General features: G+C 39.4%; 1 protein-coding gene across 15 annotated transcripts in view; it reads left to right on the top strand.

Moving 5' to 3' along the window:
- Positions 1-21,392, top strand: part of ANKS1B (ankyrin repeat and sterile alpha motif domain containing 1B) — a 1,075,523-nt gene that overhangs the window by 704,596 nt on the left and 349,535 nt on the right. The gene's annotated exons all lie outside the window — the stretch shown is intronic.

Genomic DNA, 21,392 nt, shown 5'->3' with positions numbered 1-21,392 from the left:
TAAAGGCCTCTGAATATCAGGTCATTGATTTCTGCCCCTTGAGTCCACAGAATTAAATTTCAGATTGTTAAACTTTTACCTTCTGTCAGACTGAGTAAAGATGATTAGGATTCATATCCAAAGCATTGTGGAACATCTTGGGTTTATAAGCCAATGTCTGTTTAGATGGCTGGCAAGAAGAATTAGGTTTGTCCTTCCAGAATTTTGAAGGATATCTGAGAATAACAGGCCTAGAATCTAAAGTATCTCAAGTTCATTTGACAGGAGTTATATTATACATTCTTTTATCAGAAAGGAGTAATCCTATAGAGAAGGAGTTGAGCATTTAGTATTCATCAGGCCTATAACTATGTAACCCATCCTGTTATCTGCTAGCTCAGAACAAGTGAACAGAAAATACAGGCTGGCCAATATCTACTCCAGATATCCCCTACTCCTTAAAAAAAAAAAAAAAGCAAGCAGAAGATCATTCATATCAATTCAATCATTTAAGAACTGCTGGATAAATAACAATGAGGTTCTTTTGATGGCTAATGGAATGGAGGGTATGTTATACAGTAAAAAAAATGTAATCCAATTACTTCCTGGTAATTAATTATGAGGTAGTGGAAGTGAGGATACCATATTAAGTTCCTGTTGCACTTCATAGTCTTTAAAACTCTTGTACATATATTATCTCAATTAATCTGGGAGACAATATAAATAAATTCTATTTTTAGTTCTAGCATAAATGGTATAACATTAGGCAAGCCTTCTTCTCTGCAATCTCTGAACAAACTCAGATATAACCTAATTTTTTTTCAAAACCCTCCCTCAATCCTATATCTGTTCTGGATGCTACCTGATTTCTCTTCTCTTCACAACCAAGCTTCTCCAAAGAAATGTCTAAATTGCTGGCTTGCACTTCAACTCAATACAATCAAGCCTTGATACAATTAGCCTCTGTCAACATCCTGAAATTATTTACACATGGTGACTAATGAACTTTTAATTCCCCAAGTACAATATATTCTTGCCAATCCTTATTTACTTCATCTTTCTATGGTCTTTGTTTCTGTTGACCACTTGCTTCCTCCTTGGCTTCTGTATCCTCAGCATCTCCTGCCCTGATAGTCACCCCTTCTCTGGCTCCTTTGTAGAACTCTCTGCTTCTACCTCCCTAGGGTTTAGCCCTTTTCCTCTTCTCTCACACTCCACACATTCACCTTAGATTACCTCACTTATACTCAACAAAGGCAAAAATTTTCTACTTCTATTTTGTCTGACACCTCTAACTCAAAGTGTCTAAAAGTGGAAAGATCTTTCCCCCAAAACTTGTTCCATGAGAAAGTGATCAATTGAACAGAATGATGATGAAGGATCAAGTGAAGTGAGACTAGAGAAAGAGCCACCAATCTGGCCACTCAGAGGCCACTAGAAAACTTAACAAGAGCACATGCAGTGGAGTAAGGGGTACAGAAGCCATATTACATTGGGTGTAAGATGTAGTAGAATGGACAACTATTGAAGGAAGTTTTGCTGAGAATGGGAGCACAGAAATTAGCAAGTAAGTGATTTGGAGGACAAAGGAAGATGGTTTTAAACTGGGGAGATTGGAGTCATGTTTTGCAACTAAAAGGAATGATCAGATAGAAAGGGAGATATTGTTGAGGGGTGCCTGGGTGGCTCAGTCAGTTGAGCATCCGACTCTTGGTTTTGGTTCAGGTCATGATCTCATGGTTTATGAGTTCAAGCCCCGCATCGGGCTCTGCACGGACAGTGCAGAGCCTTCCTGGGATTTTTCTCTCCCTCTCTCTCTCTCTGCCCCTCCCTGGCTTGCTCTCTCTCTCAAAAAATAAATAAATAAGCAAAATTTTTTTAAAAAAGAAAGGGAGATATTGATATTGGTGAAGAAAGAAGGATTGAATGAATGAATGAAGGTGAGAGGGGTTGGAATCCAGAGATAAGTAGAGGAATTGTCTTTGATGGGGATGTTCCTATTGTAAAGGAAGGAAGACAGAAGATAGGAACTATAATGATTTTTATAGAGATGAAAATATGGATATATATTTCCTCTAGTGGTTTCTATTTTCTAGCGAATTATGATACAAGGATGTGGATGATTTGAAGATGGAGGAGATATAAAGAGTCACTTTAGAAAATGGGGAAGGGAATTTACTAGGAAAATGAAGTAGAACTGTAGGGCTATGTCAAGGGCTTATTTGAGATTTTTCATTATGCTAGTAGGAATTAGAAAGAAGACTACACTTTAAGGTACAGGATGCCTTTCAAAGTCTGGCTGTTTCTCCTACTTGGTGTGAGATCATGGGCTGGTCTCTTAACCTCCATGAGCATCAGTTTCCCAAGTGTAAATAGAAGATAGTACTACCTGGTTCTCAAGGTTGTGGTGAGAATCAGATTAAGGCTAGCTCTGTGCTTTCCGGTAAGCAGTGAATCATGATGGTGACAAGAGTCTTGTTCCATTTAGCTGTTAAGCCACTTTGGAATTACTGACAGCACAATGATACACAGAAATTGCCATAAGGCTTCATTTCTCTTGCCTGCATAATACACTGGATATAAGGAAAACGTTTACATGAATTATGCTAGGAACACCAAAATACTTATAACCCACCTATCTCATGACCTAATATTGACAGGTATTGGAAAGCTATGCCACCTTAATTCACTCTTATTCACCACAGACCTTGATTAATCTAGACTATACATACACTCAAAGAATTGAACCCTTCAGGTTTAGTGGGCATGCAGCAGTGCATGCTGTTGACAGAGTACTATGGGACTTGCAAGGAACCACATTGCATTTAGCGCTTTCCCTAAGAAGCATACTCAAGGACACTCACCTGCTCACAGCAATAAAATGTTCCCTTAATTATGGTTGATCAAATTGTGATAATTTTTAGGAGTATGTTTAAATATTCAAGAGTCTAGTAGCTTTGTCCTCAAGTGTACCTAGCCTAAATTTGCATCCGGACTATAAAGTATATTAACAAATATTATGAAGTGTATTAACAAACAAAGAATATGAAGACTAAAGCATTTTGAAATATAAATCCATGGTTTTTTAATGTTTATTTTTGAGAGAGAGAGAGAGAGAGAGAGAGAGAGAGAGAGAGAGAGAATGAGTGGGGGAGGGGCAGAGAGTAAGGGAGTCACAGAATCAGAAGCAGGCTCAAGGCTCTGAGCTGTCAGCACAGACCCTGTCACTGGGATCGAACCCACAAGCCATGAAATCATGACCTGAGCCAAAGTCAGACACTTAACCAACTAAGCCACCCAGGTACCCCTAAATCCATGTGTTTTAAACCTGAATGTTTTATCCTTTAACATGTGTTAACAATCTAAAGTAGAAGGTAAGCATTTATAAGGGGGTTCCCAGGAAAATCTTTTTGAATGGATTTCCTGGGAGATTTATCCATTCATTCGTAAGGAAATACCTATTGTGTACCTACTATACTCATCAAACTGTGCCAATTGTGGCAGAGACTACAGAGAGGCATAATACAGGCTCCTGTTAAAGATCCTGTGGTCTCCTCAGGGAGCTAAATAGCTGTACACATTCAAATAGCAATAAAGGACAACAGTGTGTTTTCACAGCATAGAACATAACTATGGGAGAAATAAATGTTACAATCTATGAATTTCTATGAGTCCTGAAAAGGAGGAGAGGTCTATGAGCCAGAGTAGTCAGAGAAGCCTCTCTGAAGGAAGTGAGCTTGGACAGGATTTGTGTAAACAGAGAAGAATGGGACCAGTGATATAAGATTAAACAAAATCATGAACAAAGGTGGTAGGATTGCAAAATGCATGTAGGGTGTGAACAAAAGAAATGACTGGTCTGGTACAACCCTAGGGATCATGTAATGCCTCTGTGAAGGAAAGAGTTACCTACCTGTGACATCATGGTTCAGATGCTACGCAGGCTCCATATGGAAAGACAGCTTAATGATCCATCCTATCTGTGCCCAGATAGGCTCACCCAGATGGCAGCACACACGTGCACATCACACATACAGACAGCAAAGGAGGATGAGCATAGAAACATCTGTCTGGCTGATTGACCTTCTATTTCCAGGTAATCCTGAAGAAAACAAAGTTACTTGAGTAGCATTAACTGTTTCTCCAAACAAGCCCATCTTCTGAGGACTAGTATACTATTTCAAAGCCAACAGCAAACCTGTGTTCAATAGTCTCATGTCACCTGAAATACCCTCTTATCCTCCATAACTAACTTTATTCACCTGTTAGATCCTTTGCTTCTTCAAAGGTATTCTCTTCTTTACATTATCGATATTTAAAGAAATCATCCTCACTTTCACTATGGAACCATGACCACTGCCAAGACACCTACCAACCTCCTCATCTCTAAAATTCAGCTTGTTTGAAATGTTCCAATAATTCAAATGAAGAAGGATTTGCTTAGCCACCACTTTCACATGCCGGACATTATGTTGGAGCTCCTAAACACAAAGATTGATCATAATAATGATGATAAAAATAATGATAATAATTATAAAAGCTTATATGCTTATATTCTAGGCACTGTTCTAAGTATTTTACATATATTAACTATTTTAATTCTTTTGGAATGAATAATACACCAGTCTTTCCTCTCCTGAAGCTTACAATCTACTAGAGAAACAAACCTGAAAATAGATTACTTCAGCACAATAATGGATTGTAGCTATAATTCAGAGTAGAGTGGAAGCATGAAAACAAGTGGCTCAGGAAGGGCTCCACAGAAGAGTTCAGATTTACACTAACTCTTGATGGATTGGGAAAATTCGCAGCCTGACAAAGGCTGAGTGATAGAGCAGCCTTTCAGGCAAGTAAACAGCATGTAATTAGCATGGAGGCACAGAAGGGGACATCCAGTAGTTTAGGTCCAGCTGGAAGGCAGGGGACAAAAACAAAAGAGGTAATACATAAAATCAGAGAGGTCAACATGGGCCAGATCAGGGAGAATCCATTTTTATTCCAACCCAACTTGGATCTCCAGGGCCCTGTGTGTGTAACTGAGAATATGTTTATTTATTTCTGTCCATTGATATGTGTGAATCTCTGTTTTTCTTCCTTGCTCCTCACCCTTGGCTCCTTTTAGTTTGCTGTGCCTTGGAGTAAGATCATTGCAGGGTCTTCTCTTTCCTTGTCACCCCTACAGAACCTCCCAGTGAGCATTCAATGTCAGTTGACTGACCAGCTAATCATCAGCCTGTGGTTGTTGGTGATTATCTGTGCTGCCTGGCAAGGCCAGGGTCTGGAAATAGTAATTACATTGGTGTCTGTGGCAACTTCTGGTGTCAGAGATCCTGTGAGAAATCATTTTATTGATACTAATTCGGAAGATTGTTCTTTAGCTCCAGGAAAACAGCGCACATTAAAAAGCTGTAATCAGAGCTTACTATTTCAATAGCAGTCTTCAGAGCCAAAGTGTAGATGCTAAAAATTAAGGCTCCTCAGCTTCCTGTTACCCCACAACCAAGACAATGACAGGACTAAATAGGGTCTTCCTCGTGTCCTAGAGAGCACTCTTGGAAATGAAAAAGAGGAAGAGGCTTAGAAAATGGATGAATGGATGCCCATGACTGGTTAATTATTTGATTTATTGCCTCACCCTCTTCCAAGAAGGTGGTTTACAATAGACTTAAAAACAATTTAAACAACTCCACTGTAGCAAGGGAATTTGGACAGTAGGATTGGCATAAAAGGACATACTTTTTAAAAATTTTAGAAGGTATAGCTATATATAGATATATACATATATACAAACACACATATATGTATACATATATGTGTATATATATCGAAACAAATGTACAAATGAAACTTAAATGCAAACGATGTCCTATATCTTCTCCCCACTCCTAACCCCAGTTTCCAGAAACAAACATTTCTGTGCTTAGTGCCTCTGGAAATTCTGTCTATATGAGATGCATATATCCTCAGTTCTCACTCTAGACGTCATTTACTGACAGAGTAAACACTATGAGAGGTGAGGATTTAGCTCATTTATACCATCATCTTTTCTCTCTTCTACCTGCCCCATCCCCAGTAGAGTTGTAGATTGAATCTTGGCCCACAAACTCAGGTTTGAAATATAACTTTTTAATGTATTAAATCAACTTAGTTTTGTCTCCATGCTAGAGCTAGTATAAAATTCCACTGCCATCAGTACTGGCTTCTGATAATACTAGAGACCCATGATACTAGAGACCCAAGTGTTGCCAGACAAATAGGGGAATTGTGCTTTGTGGTGGTCCCTGCAAAAGTCTTCATTGTCCAAGCTTACTGTGGTACCATGAAGTATAGTGTTTCTCTGCTTCCATGCCTCTCATGGGGTATGGGAATGCTTAACAGAGCATACCTCGGTTCCTACTCCCACCCTGATGAGGGTGGGCATCAATGATCATGGCCATACACCATTCACACATTGAATGAACTATGAGAATTATCCTAGAACTTACCTTTTATTTTTAATAATTGTTTGCTTTTTCCTGTTATTTATGATTACTTTTCCTTTCTCTTGCATTTCTGCCCTTATTTGTCCTTAGGTTTTTACAGTCTCCATCACAATGTCTATTTTTCTGGCCTACTTTTTCTTAGGGACCCCCTTTCCCCAGTCTTCCTGCCCCAAGCTGCACTTGTTCTCTGGGGCTGCCTCATATTCGTCATTCTGGAACTCTCTTCATTACACTCCTGAATTGAATCCATTGTTTCTTGGATATTTTCCTCTCTCTTGATTTAATTATTTCATACTACTGGAGCACATACTCAGATAACTTTTTTAAAAAAAGCTCAAAAAGACATGACAAGTGAATTTCTAAGCCCCTGTGACTCTAAAAATGCCTATATTCTGCCCCCATAGTTGATTAATATTGTGGTTTAGTGTGTAATTCCAGGCTGTATCTAATTTTTCTCAGAGCTTAGAGGACATTGCTCCTTTGTCTTGTTGCATTTGATGTGGTTGTGGGAAAATCTGAGGTTGGTTCCTTTATGGGTGACCTTTTTCCCTCTCAGAAGTTTTCAGGATCTTCTCTTTATCCTTGGTGTCCTCATGTGTCACTAACTTGTGACTAAGTGGGTATATTTTTCATCCTGTTTCACACTTGTTTGGCACTTTAAATATAAAGATACATTCTGAGAAATTCTATTATTCCTTTGGTCATTTCTATCCTTTTATTTTCTTATTGCCTTTTTGCAGAATTTTATTAGCCAGATATTAGACTTACTCAGTTGTTCCTTGATTTTGCTTATCTTTTCTCTGACATTTACCATCTCTTTCTATTTTTATCTAATACTGTAAGAGATTGAATGCAATCTTTAAATTGATTTTTTTAACTTTGGCAATAAAATGTTTAATTTCCCAAAGCTCTTTCTTCTTCTCTGTTCCTTTTTCATGGCACCCTTTTCTTTTTCCTTACATGTAACATTGCTTTGAATCTGTCAAAGGATGCCAGTCAGAGGTTATTTTTATTTTGAAATTCTCTCCTTTGAATTATCTGTAGAGTTAGTCTTTCTATTGTGCTTTGTTTTTAGCTTGATCTTTCTCAGTCATACCACAGGCTCTCCTTCAATGACTAGTAGCTTGTGGTTTTCTGTTCATATTTCAGGAAGAAGCAGTGGAAAACCTAACTTGGAAGTTCTGTGCACATAGGCACATTTTTTTACTTCCAGGCTTCACTTTGTAGTGAGCAGGATCAGGGTGTCCCAAATACCACCACACTAACTGTTCTAGTTCTCTGAAGAAAGGTTTTTCAGATGTTTTTAGAGAATAAGCATCCATTTTCTTCTTGGCCTGAGGAGAGAGATAAATGCCTGAAAAGCAGTGGGGGGGGGGGGGTGGGGTGGGCAATGAGTGTGGGGGTAAGGAGGCAACTATTCTTTACACAGGTAATTAATTTGTCCCCATTTTCTGTCCACTTCTCAGTATCTTCTTTCACTCTACCCTCCTCCTTTTTTCAGGCTGAAACCTCTGGGGTTCCAATGGGCAACTTGGGTTCCTTTTTTTTGATTCAGAGAACACCTCAGGCTGAAGCTACCTCCACTTCAGTGCACCATTCAATGCTTTTGCTTTTCCATACTCTTTCTGACCTCTGGAGACTTATTAAAACCTCATATACCTTTTCTCCAGTTATCTTCATTGTTGTAAGATTATGAGATTTTCTTCCTGTTCCAGATTTTTACTGGGACCTAAACCAGGAGGGAGGGGGAGTGGGGGGGGGGGAGGGAATAAACCAATGGGCTCAGTACACATCTTGAAATGGAAGCCAGGGGGCATAGTCACACATTCTTACTTTATTCATTAAATGATACCAAGTGAGTTAAAAACAGTTGTCTCTAAAAAGCAGTAGTAACAGCATTAAGCCACAGTTCCTAACAGAGCCCAGATATTTCTTCCACGGAGAAGTGGCACAGTGCAGTGATTAAAAGGATAGACTCTGCCTAGATTGCAAGACCAGCCCTGAGACTTACAAGTTATGTTACCTTGAGCAAATTTCATTTGTCTATGTACTTCAGTTTCCACATATGGAAACAGAGATGATACTAACTGCATATTAACCCCATTGGCTCAAGATCAGGATTATTAGTTCTTCCATATAAAGCACTTGGAACAAGCTCACGTGTTCGTTATCATTGTTGCTATTATCATCCCAATGTCAGGACAAGGAGGCAGAGAAATAGAGCCACTGCAGTAATATCATGTCTTTCTAAGATAGCACAGTTAGCCTGTTGTATATCGACTTTTAGACATCTCTAGTTAGGCCACAACTTTTCTATCTTTTCTTGCCTTGGAGTCCTGAAGGAAGTGATGGCATGGAAACTCATTCAAAATATCACTCATTCAAAAAATAAACATGACTGTGGACATAGACTATTACCTTTGCAGCAACCTCTTGAAAGAAAAGAAATGAGAAATTATGAGGCTAACAGTACTGTGGCTGTACAGGAAAGGAAATGAGCAAATATCATAAGGAGGATTTTTTAAAAGCTGAGATGAAGTTGTTTGAAGGAAAGGGATGATTCCCGTTTTCATGACTAAAGGGCTAGAACTAAATGTTGCTATGGCACCATGCACTCAGGTTCATATAACCATGATACCTTCAACTTAGGAGATGTGGAAAATTGAAATAAATGCACAAAGAAACCATATAACAATGCTCCGTTTGCAATGAATTTTAGCTTAAATTTCCAACCTCAAATCCTCTTTGAAATACCATTCCTCAACCTCAAACAATGGTTAAAACAAAACAGACCAAACTATCTTATCCACTGTGAGTGGCCATTCAGTATCCTTTGATCCCCATGACTTCCGTAGGTAGATAATAAAAATTCCATTTTTTATGCTTATTTATTCTTTATTTTTGAGAGAGAGAGAGAGAGCGAGAGAGAGAGAGAGAGAGCTGGGAGGGGCAGAGAGAAATCCCAAGCAGGCTCCACGATGTCAGTGCAGAGCTTGATGTGGGGCTTTAACCCATGAGCTGTGAGATCATAATCTGAGCAGAAAGCAAGAATCAGACACTTAACTGACTGAGCCACCCAGGCACCCCAATAATAATTCCATTTTAATAGATGAGCAAACAGAGAAGCAAACTCAGGCTCAGGGAAGATAAGTAACCCATGACCAATGATTAAAGGCACCAATTTACAAGCCCAGGTACATTATCATTGCTTTTATTTTTTACATATTATTATTTAGCTCTAACACCTCCTCTTTTTGCATTATACTTATTGCCTTCCACTACTTGCTTTTGAAATAAAAATCACCTATTCCCAGTGTGATACCTAATCTAACCCCTCAATCATTCACTATATTTAGAATTCTGCATTACTTTTTCCATGTCTTTCTTCCTGTTTCTTCCTCTCAGCTAGAGTTTTTAACCAATGTGATTTCCGCTTGAGCACATTCCTCCTGAGCACATTCCCCTTGAGCACATTCCTCTTGTCTTCCTGTCCTCCAGGCTCCTCACCTGGCTTCTTCCCCTCCTCCCCCGCCCCCACTGCCGGTCACCTGGGTGCTCCCCTTTTCCCCATTCTGCAACCTCCAGAGAGGCCCACATTTCACCTCCTCCTCTCAGCCCCAACACTAGTTGCAGTTCAGCATTTTTGCTTCCCACCAACATTTTCTGTTGCTGTGGAAACCGAGAGGCAGTTCTGGAAGGAGGGGGAGTCTTGGAGCACAGTCACTGCTGGCCTTGGTGTAGGAGGAAGATGGTAGGCAGCTGGGGTGGGAGGGGGAGAAGAGGAGAGCCTAGAGAACTCGGGATCCGAACCCAACCAGTTCCTGATGGAGAAAGGGACTTCTCTGCTCCCTCGATGAGATAAAGAGAAGGCAGGGGGAGAGCAACCCAGTACCAGGCCGGCTTAGCAGCTGCATCTTTCGGATGGTTGAACAGAAGGAGGCTGAGTGGGCGGCCCCCTGTGGTGACAGAGCCTGGTTCCCAGGCTGCTTGTAATCTGTCCTTAATTTGCCACTGAGGAAGTTAACTTTATGTAGGTAGCTAAGAAAAAGGAAGGCTCAGGGGAGCCATCATCACAGAAAATAAATATGCTCCCATTATAAATGAAGTAACAGGATAATGTACGGTCTCAGAAGATGATGAGACGGGGAGAAATGGCCTGTATCTAATGAAAAAGTTTAAGCTAAAAATTAAGAGAAAGAGCTTTACAGAAATGGTTGTTCTGCAGAAACAACTGAGATAAAGTAAAGAACATTTTCACTGGCACAAAGTTTAGTCCATGGCTTCAAGAAGTGTATTATTTGAGCTTGGCAAAAAGCCTGGGACTCTCAGACTTTGTCATATAATTTGAAGACTAGGACTTCAGTATATACTGTGCAATCAATTTTGTGCCAAAGGGGAGAAATGACTGAGAACTGGAATCAAAAAGTCAGTAAAGTAGACCTGGAAGTGAATTTACCTGAATAAGCATTAAGTTAGTTAAGAAAGCTAAACTAAAGGGACTCATAAAATCCCATGCAATATAATCACTCATTCTTTAAACCGACAAGTTTTTTGGAGTGTCTGGGACCATACTAGACCCTGGAGATTAGAAGAGCAGGTGGGGAAGCAGGAGGAAGCCTAAAAGAAAGATAAATGAGCAATGGCCATTGGAGCTCCCAGCTGAGTGGAAGAGACAGACTCATAAACAAAATGTTACAATGCAGTATAGCTGGTTTTCCACACAGGTGCCCTCCAAATGCTCTCCAGTGTTGTGAAGGTCTTGCTTAGCTCTGACTGTGGGAAGGAGGGAAGACTTCACAGAAGTGGGTCTCTGAACCAGTCCTTAAGGGATGAGTTGAAGGTGTCAGCTGGTCAGAAACCCAGGAAGAATTCCTGAGAAGAGGAAACAGCATTAACCAAGAGCCATGAAGATATGACTGTGCAGAGCATGTTGAGAAATACAAGGATGTTGCTAGAGGCTCAGGGTATGTGTGTCAGGGATGGGAAAGGCATAAAAGGAGGTTAAAAACCTAAATTAGGACCAGATCACCAGCCCCTCAAATGCCATCTGATGGGGTTTAAACTCAATTATGTAAAAAATGCTAGGAGTAGCATAGTGTCCTGATAAGATTATGTGTTAATACTCTGACTTTAGTGGCAATATCAAGGATAGATGGAGAGAAGAGAAGGACTCTAAGCAGGAGGGCTGTTAGGGGGTGTGAAAAGTCATTGCCTTAGTGACAGACAGAAAAGACAGATTCAGAGATATTGTGGCAGAAGAATGGATGGAACATGGTAAAATTTGACCTTGGGAGTAAGAAAGAGGAGTCAAGGATGACTGAGGCTTATGAGTATAAATTCAGCTTGAGCAAGTAAAAGTTCCTTTTACAAAAATATGTTTGCTACCACCTAATCTGGGTTCACATCCTATTTCTTCAAGAGCTGCAGGGGGAAAAAAAGTCAATTAAATTTTACTCTACCAGCATCCCTACCACATGGTTCCTAAATATAAGATTTATCTTTTGTGTTTTACAAAGAAAAATCGCATGCTAAGATATAAAAGTGGAACGAATTGCTGAAGATTATTTTTAAAGTTCGTAAGCAAGTGGCAACCATCAGTCTACCTTGAAGTGCCATTTAAACACATCATACTGTGGCAAATGGCAGAGGTCGTACAGCAGCATCGGTAAGACTACATAATAGATTGACAAAATTGATGTAACTGGCCAGAAGACTTTTTAAAAGGAATTATCATGTTCCTCTAAAATTAACCATGACTAAAATCCCAAATTGGGTAGGGCTTATTACTTGTGATTTACTCAAATAATAAACACAGGAATAAATCTTAGGTGGGCAGTCATCCTGTTCTGTTTAAACGTAGAGTTTAAAGTTTTTGCTTTTTTCATTTTTGATGCAGTCATCACTTAAAATCCAAATGTTATACCAACATCTTTTGAAATGCTGAGAATATGGGGCGCCTGGGTGGCTCAGTCAGTTAAGCATCCGACTCTTGGTTTCACCTCAGGTCCTGATCTCATGACTCGTGAGTTCGAGCCCCGCATCAGGCCCTATGCTGACAGCCCGGAGCCTGCTTGGGATTCTCTGTCTCCCTCTCTCTCTCTGCCCCTCCCCCTGCTTGATCTCTCTCTCTCTCTCTCTCTCTCTCTCAAACATAAATAAATAAACATTAAAAATTAAAAAATAAATGCTGAGGAGATGAATGATTAAGTGACCTGATCATCACCATTTGAAAGGTTCTTCCCCTATTTAACTAGGCAGTATTACCTTGTTTGTCTCATATGCAAATTAGGCAGATGCACTTAAAAGTATTAAACCAGTTTTTGAGTCTCGGTTTTTGAGACTGACAGCAAGGTAGAGCGTGAGGAGGAGACAGAACTACCTTTCAGCTTGTATGCTCCCCATCTGAGTTCTAAATTTGAGCATACCTCCTCCTCACCACAGGTGGAATCACCACCTCTCCATCTCAAGACCGAGCCTTGCCCCTCCACCCACTCTCAAGTTCAAGCCATACCTAAAGCTGCAGATAACTAAACTCTAACCTACTTTCTATGACTGCATATCAAACCGTTCTCGCTGCTAAGCTGGCCTGGTTGCAGGGCCCCTGTTCTCATCACCACAGGGGCCCTGTGTCATTCATCTGATTCCTGAGCCCTAATCCCAGCTCCCTCCTTGACTCTTGGTCCACCCTCCATGTCACGTGGTCCATTTCCTTTTTTCAAAGGTTTTAACCAAGGGCTTACTTTGAGCTAACCCACTGACAGACTGTTGCCCTTCTGTCTGGAACTATGAGTATTGCCTAACACAGAATCCTATATGCCAGTGAAAAGGAAACATCACCCACATGCATGCACTTGAATGCTTCTTTATCTTGGGCTACCATTTGGAACTATCTGCTTGCACTGTGCTCTACTACTGACATACTCCCCTTGGGCACCATGCTCTACCCTTAGACTCAACCTCCTCTAACTACAACTACAACTGAATCAGTTCCTTGGCCCTCTTTCTGTCCCAGGAGGGTTAAGGCTCCCTTTCCTGGCCCTGAAACAACTCTCTCACTGCCCCATCCTGCTGCAGTACCTGATCATGAACAGAAGAATCCAGACATAGGGTGTTCTACTCTTTAACCATCCTCTCAGCCCCCAGCTGAAAAGTGGCTATATTCTCTGGGACATTGCATATTTTGACTTTCTCAGTCACTTCCTACTCCATTTCTCCAGATTACTACTGCGCAATGCCACTTCTCCTAGGCCTCAGAACTTTTTTGTTTGTTTGTTTTCTTGGATCTTGCCTCTGTACTCTCCCTCCCTTCTACCACAAACAGTGGCAGGATTGGATTACTTCCACCCAACAGACTGGAAAATTTCTCATAATGCCAGACCACACGCTGATGCTGAGTGGCTGAGAACCAGGTCAGAAAATCAAGTGTTGAAGATTTATTTCAACCAATTTAAGAGGAATGTACAGATGAACAGACCAGTTCCTGTTTATTGACGAGAATCTCTGGAGCCATTCAAACAGGTTCAAATAGGCCATCAATTGAGGCTAAGGGCTTCAACACAATTCTAAGCATGCACAACAACATTCTAATAGGAAATAACGAGCTCTTAGATAAAGGCTTCCTTCCCTATTGCCTGGCTGTCTGAATCAGAATTTTAGACAACCTATTCATGGTATGTGTCCTAATTTCACCAACCATGTGGTTGAGATAGGACACTAATGATGCTGTCTCTTCATATGGCAAGCTACAAGACTATTTATAGAATGTTGGCGTTTGAACTAGGTTTTTTCAGAATCCATTACAGTATGCAGCTACTGGGTGGTTTTTAACTAATTAGTACCATGAAGCAAGAAAATATCATGCACATTTTATAGTTGAAGAAATAGATTCAGAGAGTTTAAATGACTAGCCCAAGGTCATTCAACCAACAGATGGAAAGGATTTAGAGTTTCTTTGTAAGTGATGTTAATTTTTAGTTTTCAATGTATGTTTCCAACATAGCATCTTTTTATAATATGTTTTATAAGCATCTTTTCTTTTTTCTTTTTTAAAAAATGTTTATTTTTGAGAGAGAGAGAGAGAGAGTGTGTGTGTGTGTGTGTGTGTGTGCAAGTGGGGTAGGAGCAGAGAGAGAGGGAGACAGAGTGGAGAGTAGAGAACCCAGTGCGGGGCTCAAATTCACAAGCTATGAGATCATGACCTGAGCCAAATTCAGACACTTAATCAGATTGAGCCACCCAGGTGCCCCTAAATGTCTTTTCAAATAAATTTTGTTCATCCTTGTGTCAGCAAAAGAAGATTCAGTTTCATAAAAGGAAGTGTGATCTGTGGAGGGAAGTGGTAGACAAGGCCAAAAAAAAGGCTTCTCAACCCTCTGCTGAGAGAAGTATGGCATACACTGTGAGACCTAGAAGGCATACAAACATAGTAAGGGATAATTGGACCTTCAAAATTCCTAAGGAGAATGGGAGGCCAGCTAAGTATTTCCAAGACCATGTGGCCCTTTATACAGCCAGGTTTATCGATTGGGCATTGCCAATGAATTCCCTTCAGGCAGGCAATGATTCCTTATGGGAGGCAATCCTTTCAGAGTGATATTATGTTTAAAGGGAACAACGATACTTTTATAAGTCTTCACTGGATAAAGCATCATGTACCCTTTATTTTTCTGATTCTAGGGATTTTCCCCCTAGAAACTCAGAGCTAACTGTTTTCTTTCTTGTGAATGCTGATAAATGACAAGAATCGATTTGGATCATTGTTACTACCCCAGAAGCAGGAAGTTTCAGCATTATTGGTGTCAAACTTAAAAAAAAAATGAGTGAGTGAGAGAAGTACTTGATAATGGGATGGTGCTAGTCGTCCCAGATGTCATTTTGCCATTGCCATCTCCGTGCACATCTCCAGTGCAGGCCCCCTCCTATGTGAACCTTTTCCCCACCATATTCAGCATATCAATCTCCATGTGATATTTTACAGGCAAAATTATTCAGTCTACTGAGGTGGGAGTTTGCCTGTGGGCTTGCTGAGGGTGCCTTGGAGGATTGATATCTTTCAACAGAAAGTTGCAATTCCATTTCTCAAGAAATAACCTCTTCTTATAGCACCTGTCAAGTATATGAATTCTGTGCTATAATCATCTCCCAAGGTTAGGGTTTTTTTTTTAATTCAAAGTTTTCATTATGACTCAAGCAAGCCTTAGCTGAATGTTTATTTTTCCCCCAAATGTTTATTGGATCTACTAATCTACCCATGATGTCATCATCCACTTAACCCCTGTTTCCATTTTGTTTGCACCAAAAGGAGCTAGAATCTTTATCTCTTAGAAATGAATTTAGAGATCATATAAAATAACCCCCTTGTTTTTATAAATAAGGAAACCAAGGCACAGAGTGTTTGTGATTTTCCAAAAGTCACACAGCTACTCCAAACTCCTATTGGAAGTAGTAGTAAATAAAATAAATAAATTCAAAGCTGGGATAGAAGAGCCCAGGCATCCTGAAACTTTGTTCTGTATTCTTTCCCCTTCCCTTGGGCTTCTCAGTGTGCTCTGGGAGGTGTGGCAAGATACAAGGACATAATCAAAGTCATTGGACAAAACATGCCATATCTTTCCAATGCATCAGTTTTGTTCAGTGATTTGAAGTAGGGTCAGTAAGGTGGGAGAAAGAGTAAAATCTATTCTTGCATTAAGGAATGGATATTTTAGGGAATTGAATTTAAAATTTATTTAAATGTTAAAATTAAAATGCCATACTTCAGAGAAATTTCATGTTTGCAACTAGGTGCTTCAGGTTACCCTTTCCTCATCTGTCATCCAGGGGTACTCATTCTCATCCCTCTGGCAATGGGAGCTCCTGAGTGGAAAAATTTGAAAGTACTTGATGCCACCATGAAGCTTACCGCTTAGCAGAATTAACCTGAAAGCAGGCACTTAGGTCAGCCATGCTCTCTTCTCCCCAAACTCCAAGACTACTTACAATGTTTTCATAGGGCTCATAAAGTCTGGGGCCACTGTGAACTGCAACTAGACGTTCCAATTAATTTTCATTGAATTTCTCAAGCTATTCTATGGGGAAAAAAAGACATCAATTCAGGAGCTCTTTTTTTTTGTCTTTTATGTGGCGTCAAAAAGTATTCTAGACTTTCCTGTCTTTTAGTTTTCTTTTGTGTTTGTGATATTATATAGAGAGCAGTCCTATTTTTTCTCTTTATAGACAGAAATATCTGGCTCCTTTTAAAGCTTTTTGAAAGTATCAGGTAGACATTAAATTTCCTTTTAAAGAAAAGTCCCCAGATTCTTCTTCTCATCCATCACATGCTACCTTTTAATAATTTGTTCCCCAGCAGCCCCACCTCCAGGATCTTAAATATGAGAAAGCTGACATCATCCTTGATTCCCTCTTCTTTATCGTACTCCAGATCAGTTGGTCACCAAGTATTACTGATTTTTACCTCTGAACATTTCTCAGACCTGTGACCATTAATGTTATCTGTGCAGCCACAGCACCAAATCATGCTCAGAACTCAGTAGTTCAATCCAGAAAATGTCAATGCATTGTAACAATGAAGATCTTGAATTAGCTTATAGTTATATGGTAGACCAAGCATGCCGTGATGAAAAGGGTCCAGAGCAGAGCCCTGGGTACATTTCTCAGACATTACCATTGCTACATTAAATGTGAATGGTTAGATTATAAAAGTACTTCTTCCCTCTCTCAAGAAAATGACCCCTTTGATAACAGGAAACATATTTTGTTCATTTCTGTGTCCCCTGTACTTAGCTGTAAATCTAGTACATGATAGATGCTCATTTAATTTTTTTGAATGGATAAATGAAATCTATCACATTTAAATGGCTCCTCTCAGGACACCTGGGTGGCTCAGTCAGTTAAGTGTCTGACTTCGGCCAGGTCATGATCTCATGGTTCATGAGTTCAAGACCCATATCAGGCTCTGTGCTGACAACTCAGAGCCTGGAGCCTGCTTCAGATTCTGTGTCTCCCTCTCTCTCTATCTCTCTCTGCCCCTCTCCCACTAACACTCTGTCTCTCTCAAAAAAATGAATAAGCATAAAAAATTTTAAATAAAAATAAAAAAATAAATGGCTCCTCTTGCTTACTCAAAGGTTTTACTGTTCCTCCTCTGTCCTGTATCATCAAATTCTCCCTCTCTGTTGATTATCCCCATCAGCATACAAGCATGTCTTAATAGATCCTAACTTGAATTTTAAAACCCTTCTTTACCCTACATTGCCCCAGTTACTGCCCCATTTTTCAGCTCCCCTTATAGCAAAATCCCTCAAAAGACCTGCCAGTGGTAACTACCTGCCCTACTGTTCTCTCTTGCACAAGAGATGTATCTCTTTATCATACTACCAAAACTGCTCTAGAAACAGTCTCCAATGACTTCCACATTGCCAATTCTCAGTCCTCATTTTATATGGCTTATCAGTAGTATTGACTCAGCTGATAAGTTCTTGCATCTTGACAGAATTTTCCTCCAATACCTCGTTATGTCTTGATTTTTCTACTTTGCTAGCCATTTCTTCTCATTCTGTCTTGTTAGACATTCCTCATTTTTCCAACTTCTAACATTGGAGTTGTCTAAGTTTCAGTGCTTTGTCTTCTTTTCTCTATCCACGTTCACTCCTATATGAACTCATTCAGCTAGGTGATCTCATTCAGCTCCTATATTCCATCTGTACACTGATGACTCTCAAAATTATATTTTCAGACCAAACTTCTCCTCTGAACTCTGAAATCTATGAAGGAATTTTTTATATATCCAATTGCCTGCTTGACATATTTACTTAGATGTCTCACAAAAACCTCAAAATTAACATGTCCAGAAGTCCACTCTAGTTCTACCTTATACACACACACACACACACACACACACACACACACACACGCAAATAATTGCTTGTGCTTGCTTTTATTTTTCAGTCTTTCTTGAAAAAAAAATATATTATCTTCACTTTTCTAGTGCTTAAGAAAATCCTTGGAGTTATCCTTGAATTAATTCTTCTACCTCATGTGTATTCCATCACCAATTCCCACTGGCTCTACCTCCAAAGTACATCTAGAGTCTGCTGACTTCTCACCTCTGCTCTAAGCCATCATCGCCTCCCCTTTGTATTATTGCAATAGCCTCCCTCACCCATCTCCCTCCCACCTTGATTTCCTGCAGTCTCTTTTTCACACAGGAGCCAAAGTATTCCTTCCTAAAACATAGATCAGATCATATTCCTCCTCTGCTCATGATCCTCTCTGGTTTCCCATTTTAGAATACAATCTAAAATCCTTAGAGTGGCTTCCAAGATCCTGTGTGAATAGATTCTCTCTTCATTTTCTGATTTCATCACCTATCATTCTTCCCCTGAGCACTCCATTCCAATCACCCAGGCCTCCTCGCTGGTCCAAATCCAGCCTGTACACTTGCTATCCTTCTTATTAAAATGTCTTCCACAAGTTATCTACAACTTTTTTTTAAACAATTTGTCTAAATCTTTGCTCAAATATCACCACATCAAGAGGCCTAAAGTAGCACTTCTCCCTTGTTGCTCTTGCTTTGTCTTCGTGGTACATATTGTCCTACCTATATCCCTACATGTGTATTTATTGTTGCTTGTTTAGTGTCTGTCATCTCCATACCCTTCATACATGATTACAATCACTTTTCATTATTTTTTATTTGTTTTGTTGTTCTTGTTTTACTGTTTTATCCCTTACATGTAGGACAGTCTGGTATATGACAGTCATTCAATAAATATTTTTGAATGAATGAACAAATTGCCTTGGAAGAGGGCCCATGGATGGAATTTTTAAATCCCCTACCTTGGCTTTATTAATACTGTGCTTTAAACAACTGAGCTAACAGGCCCAGACAAGGTAAGAATATTTCTCAGAAAAAAAAATTAAATTAAATAAAAAAATTAAAAAATTAAAAATAAGTAAAATTAAAAATTAAAAAATCTCAGAATGCAGCGTGCCAAAGCTGCTCAGAGGACTCCTGGTTGTTATAGCAACTCTTAAAGTCAGGCAAGTTGGCAGGCAGTATGCTTTTACAAAAACATGTTTATAGAGCCTCCTAAACATTTTTCTAAATTGATTAGACATGCATTTTGTTTGTTGTCTCATATTAGAATTTATTCATGTTGCATACACAGTAAAGTTAGGGTACCCTGCAATATACTCTGGAAAGGGATTTTATTAGTTATTCTAAATACTTACATCTCTGCATCATCCAACTAAAAACTGAATGGAAGTTAGGAGAAAATGTGCTGATTAAAAATTCTTGAAGATTCATGTAAAAAAATAAGAAAATTTCTCAGAGTTGTAACAAACTAAGCAAATTGAATAACCCCAACAAAATTTTATATTTTGTTTCTTAAGGAATTTCCTTCCGTTTTTCCTGTATTGATTTTATTTTTTCAAAGACCTCTAGTTAACAGTCTAGATGAATATTTTGATGCAATTTCAAATATGGAAGGGAACTTACACATATTGTGTGTCTATTAAGTCTCATGCACTGAGTTTTCCATATATTATTTTATGAAGTTTTCACAACGTTATCCCCATTTTTCCTAAGGCTTAATTAAAGAGACTATATAATTTTCTCAAGATCACAGAATAGTAGTAATGGCACTCAAACTCTGGTCTGTCTGACTCCAAAGAATATATGTTTTCACTGTTTCACACTACCTTGCAAGTTTTTAAATATTACAGAAATCATCCTGGTTACTTATAGAACCTTGGGTGCCTTTGCTAGGATAGTCCTTACACCTTACCAACTCTTGGTCAAGTCTGAAAATGATATTAAGAACTCCAAGATCAAAGTAACAATGCCTACCATCCATATCAGCTCAGCAGTGACCTCGGGAAGCAAATCACCAAGTAAACCTGTTAGTTACCCTTAGACTTCATAGTTCATTGAGTTTTAAGCACGCCTCATTTGTCAGCATCTCCATAAAGGGAATGAAGGGATAATTCTTTTCATTCACTTCTTGCCGGCCCTTAGCAACATGCTCAGTGAACAGCGCCATCCATCCTGTGGAGATGGTTGTTATTAACTTTCCTCTCAACTGCCAGGGTACAGCACTGCATGTCTCACTGATCCTGCTTCCACAAAGTTCTTGTAAATAAACTGGGTCATGCCATACACCGAATTTTTCCTCATGACATGTCACTTTTCTCTCTTTCCACATTTGGAGAAAATGCAAGACCTTTAATGCAGAAATAAACATTCAAAGATGTGCCTTTGATACCAATTTTATTTAGTACATTTGGGACATATTCCAGGACCTCATTACCTTTTATCCTACATCATCACATTAACCTTCCAACTAAACTCCTCACCTTCAGTCTTTTCTTTCCAGCATCCATCCTCACAATATCCTGGGTTCACCTTATAAAGCATAGGTATAATCCTATCATCTCCCTAATCAAAACGCCTATTTATTACTTATGAAAAAAGTCTAAACTTTGAGTCTGGCATTTATGGCCATCCACATTGGAAAGACTTTTTAAGTTGATATATCAGACCCCTTTATCTCAAATGCATTTAGTTATCATTCCCTTCATAAGCCTGTACATGCTTTATGAGCCTGTACATTGAACACAATGTCCAGGGATAATCAGTTCCATCCCTAGGACTTAAATTACCAGCAGTATCCAAATAATTCCCAAATCTCTGTACTGAATCTGTCTTCTTCACACCAGATCCATTTTTCCATGTGCATGTTCCTAGAGGTGCTTCAAGTTCATCACTCTTCCAAAATCTGCTTCTCCTGCAGTTTCCATGTCCGTGAATGGCACCACTATTTTTTTCAGTTATCCAAGCCAGGAACCTGAGTGCCAACGTTGTCTGCATTCTCTCCTCATGGTTTTTCCACACTCTGCTTTTTACTATTTGTGTGACATTATTTCTTT

Source organism: Lynx rufus, unplaced genomic scaffold (genome assembly GCF_022079265.1).
Source record: "Lynx rufus isolate CCGP_SWC_20201006 ecotype Redwood Valley unplaced genomic scaffold, mLynRuf1.p SCAF_7, whole genome shotgun sequence".
In the NCBI taxonomy this organism is placed as follows: Eukaryota; Metazoa; Chordata; class Mammalia; order Carnivora; family Felidae; genus Lynx; species Lynx rufus.
Note: the sequence above shows the minus strand (reverse complement) of the source record. Positions and strands in the feature narration are given on the sequence as shown.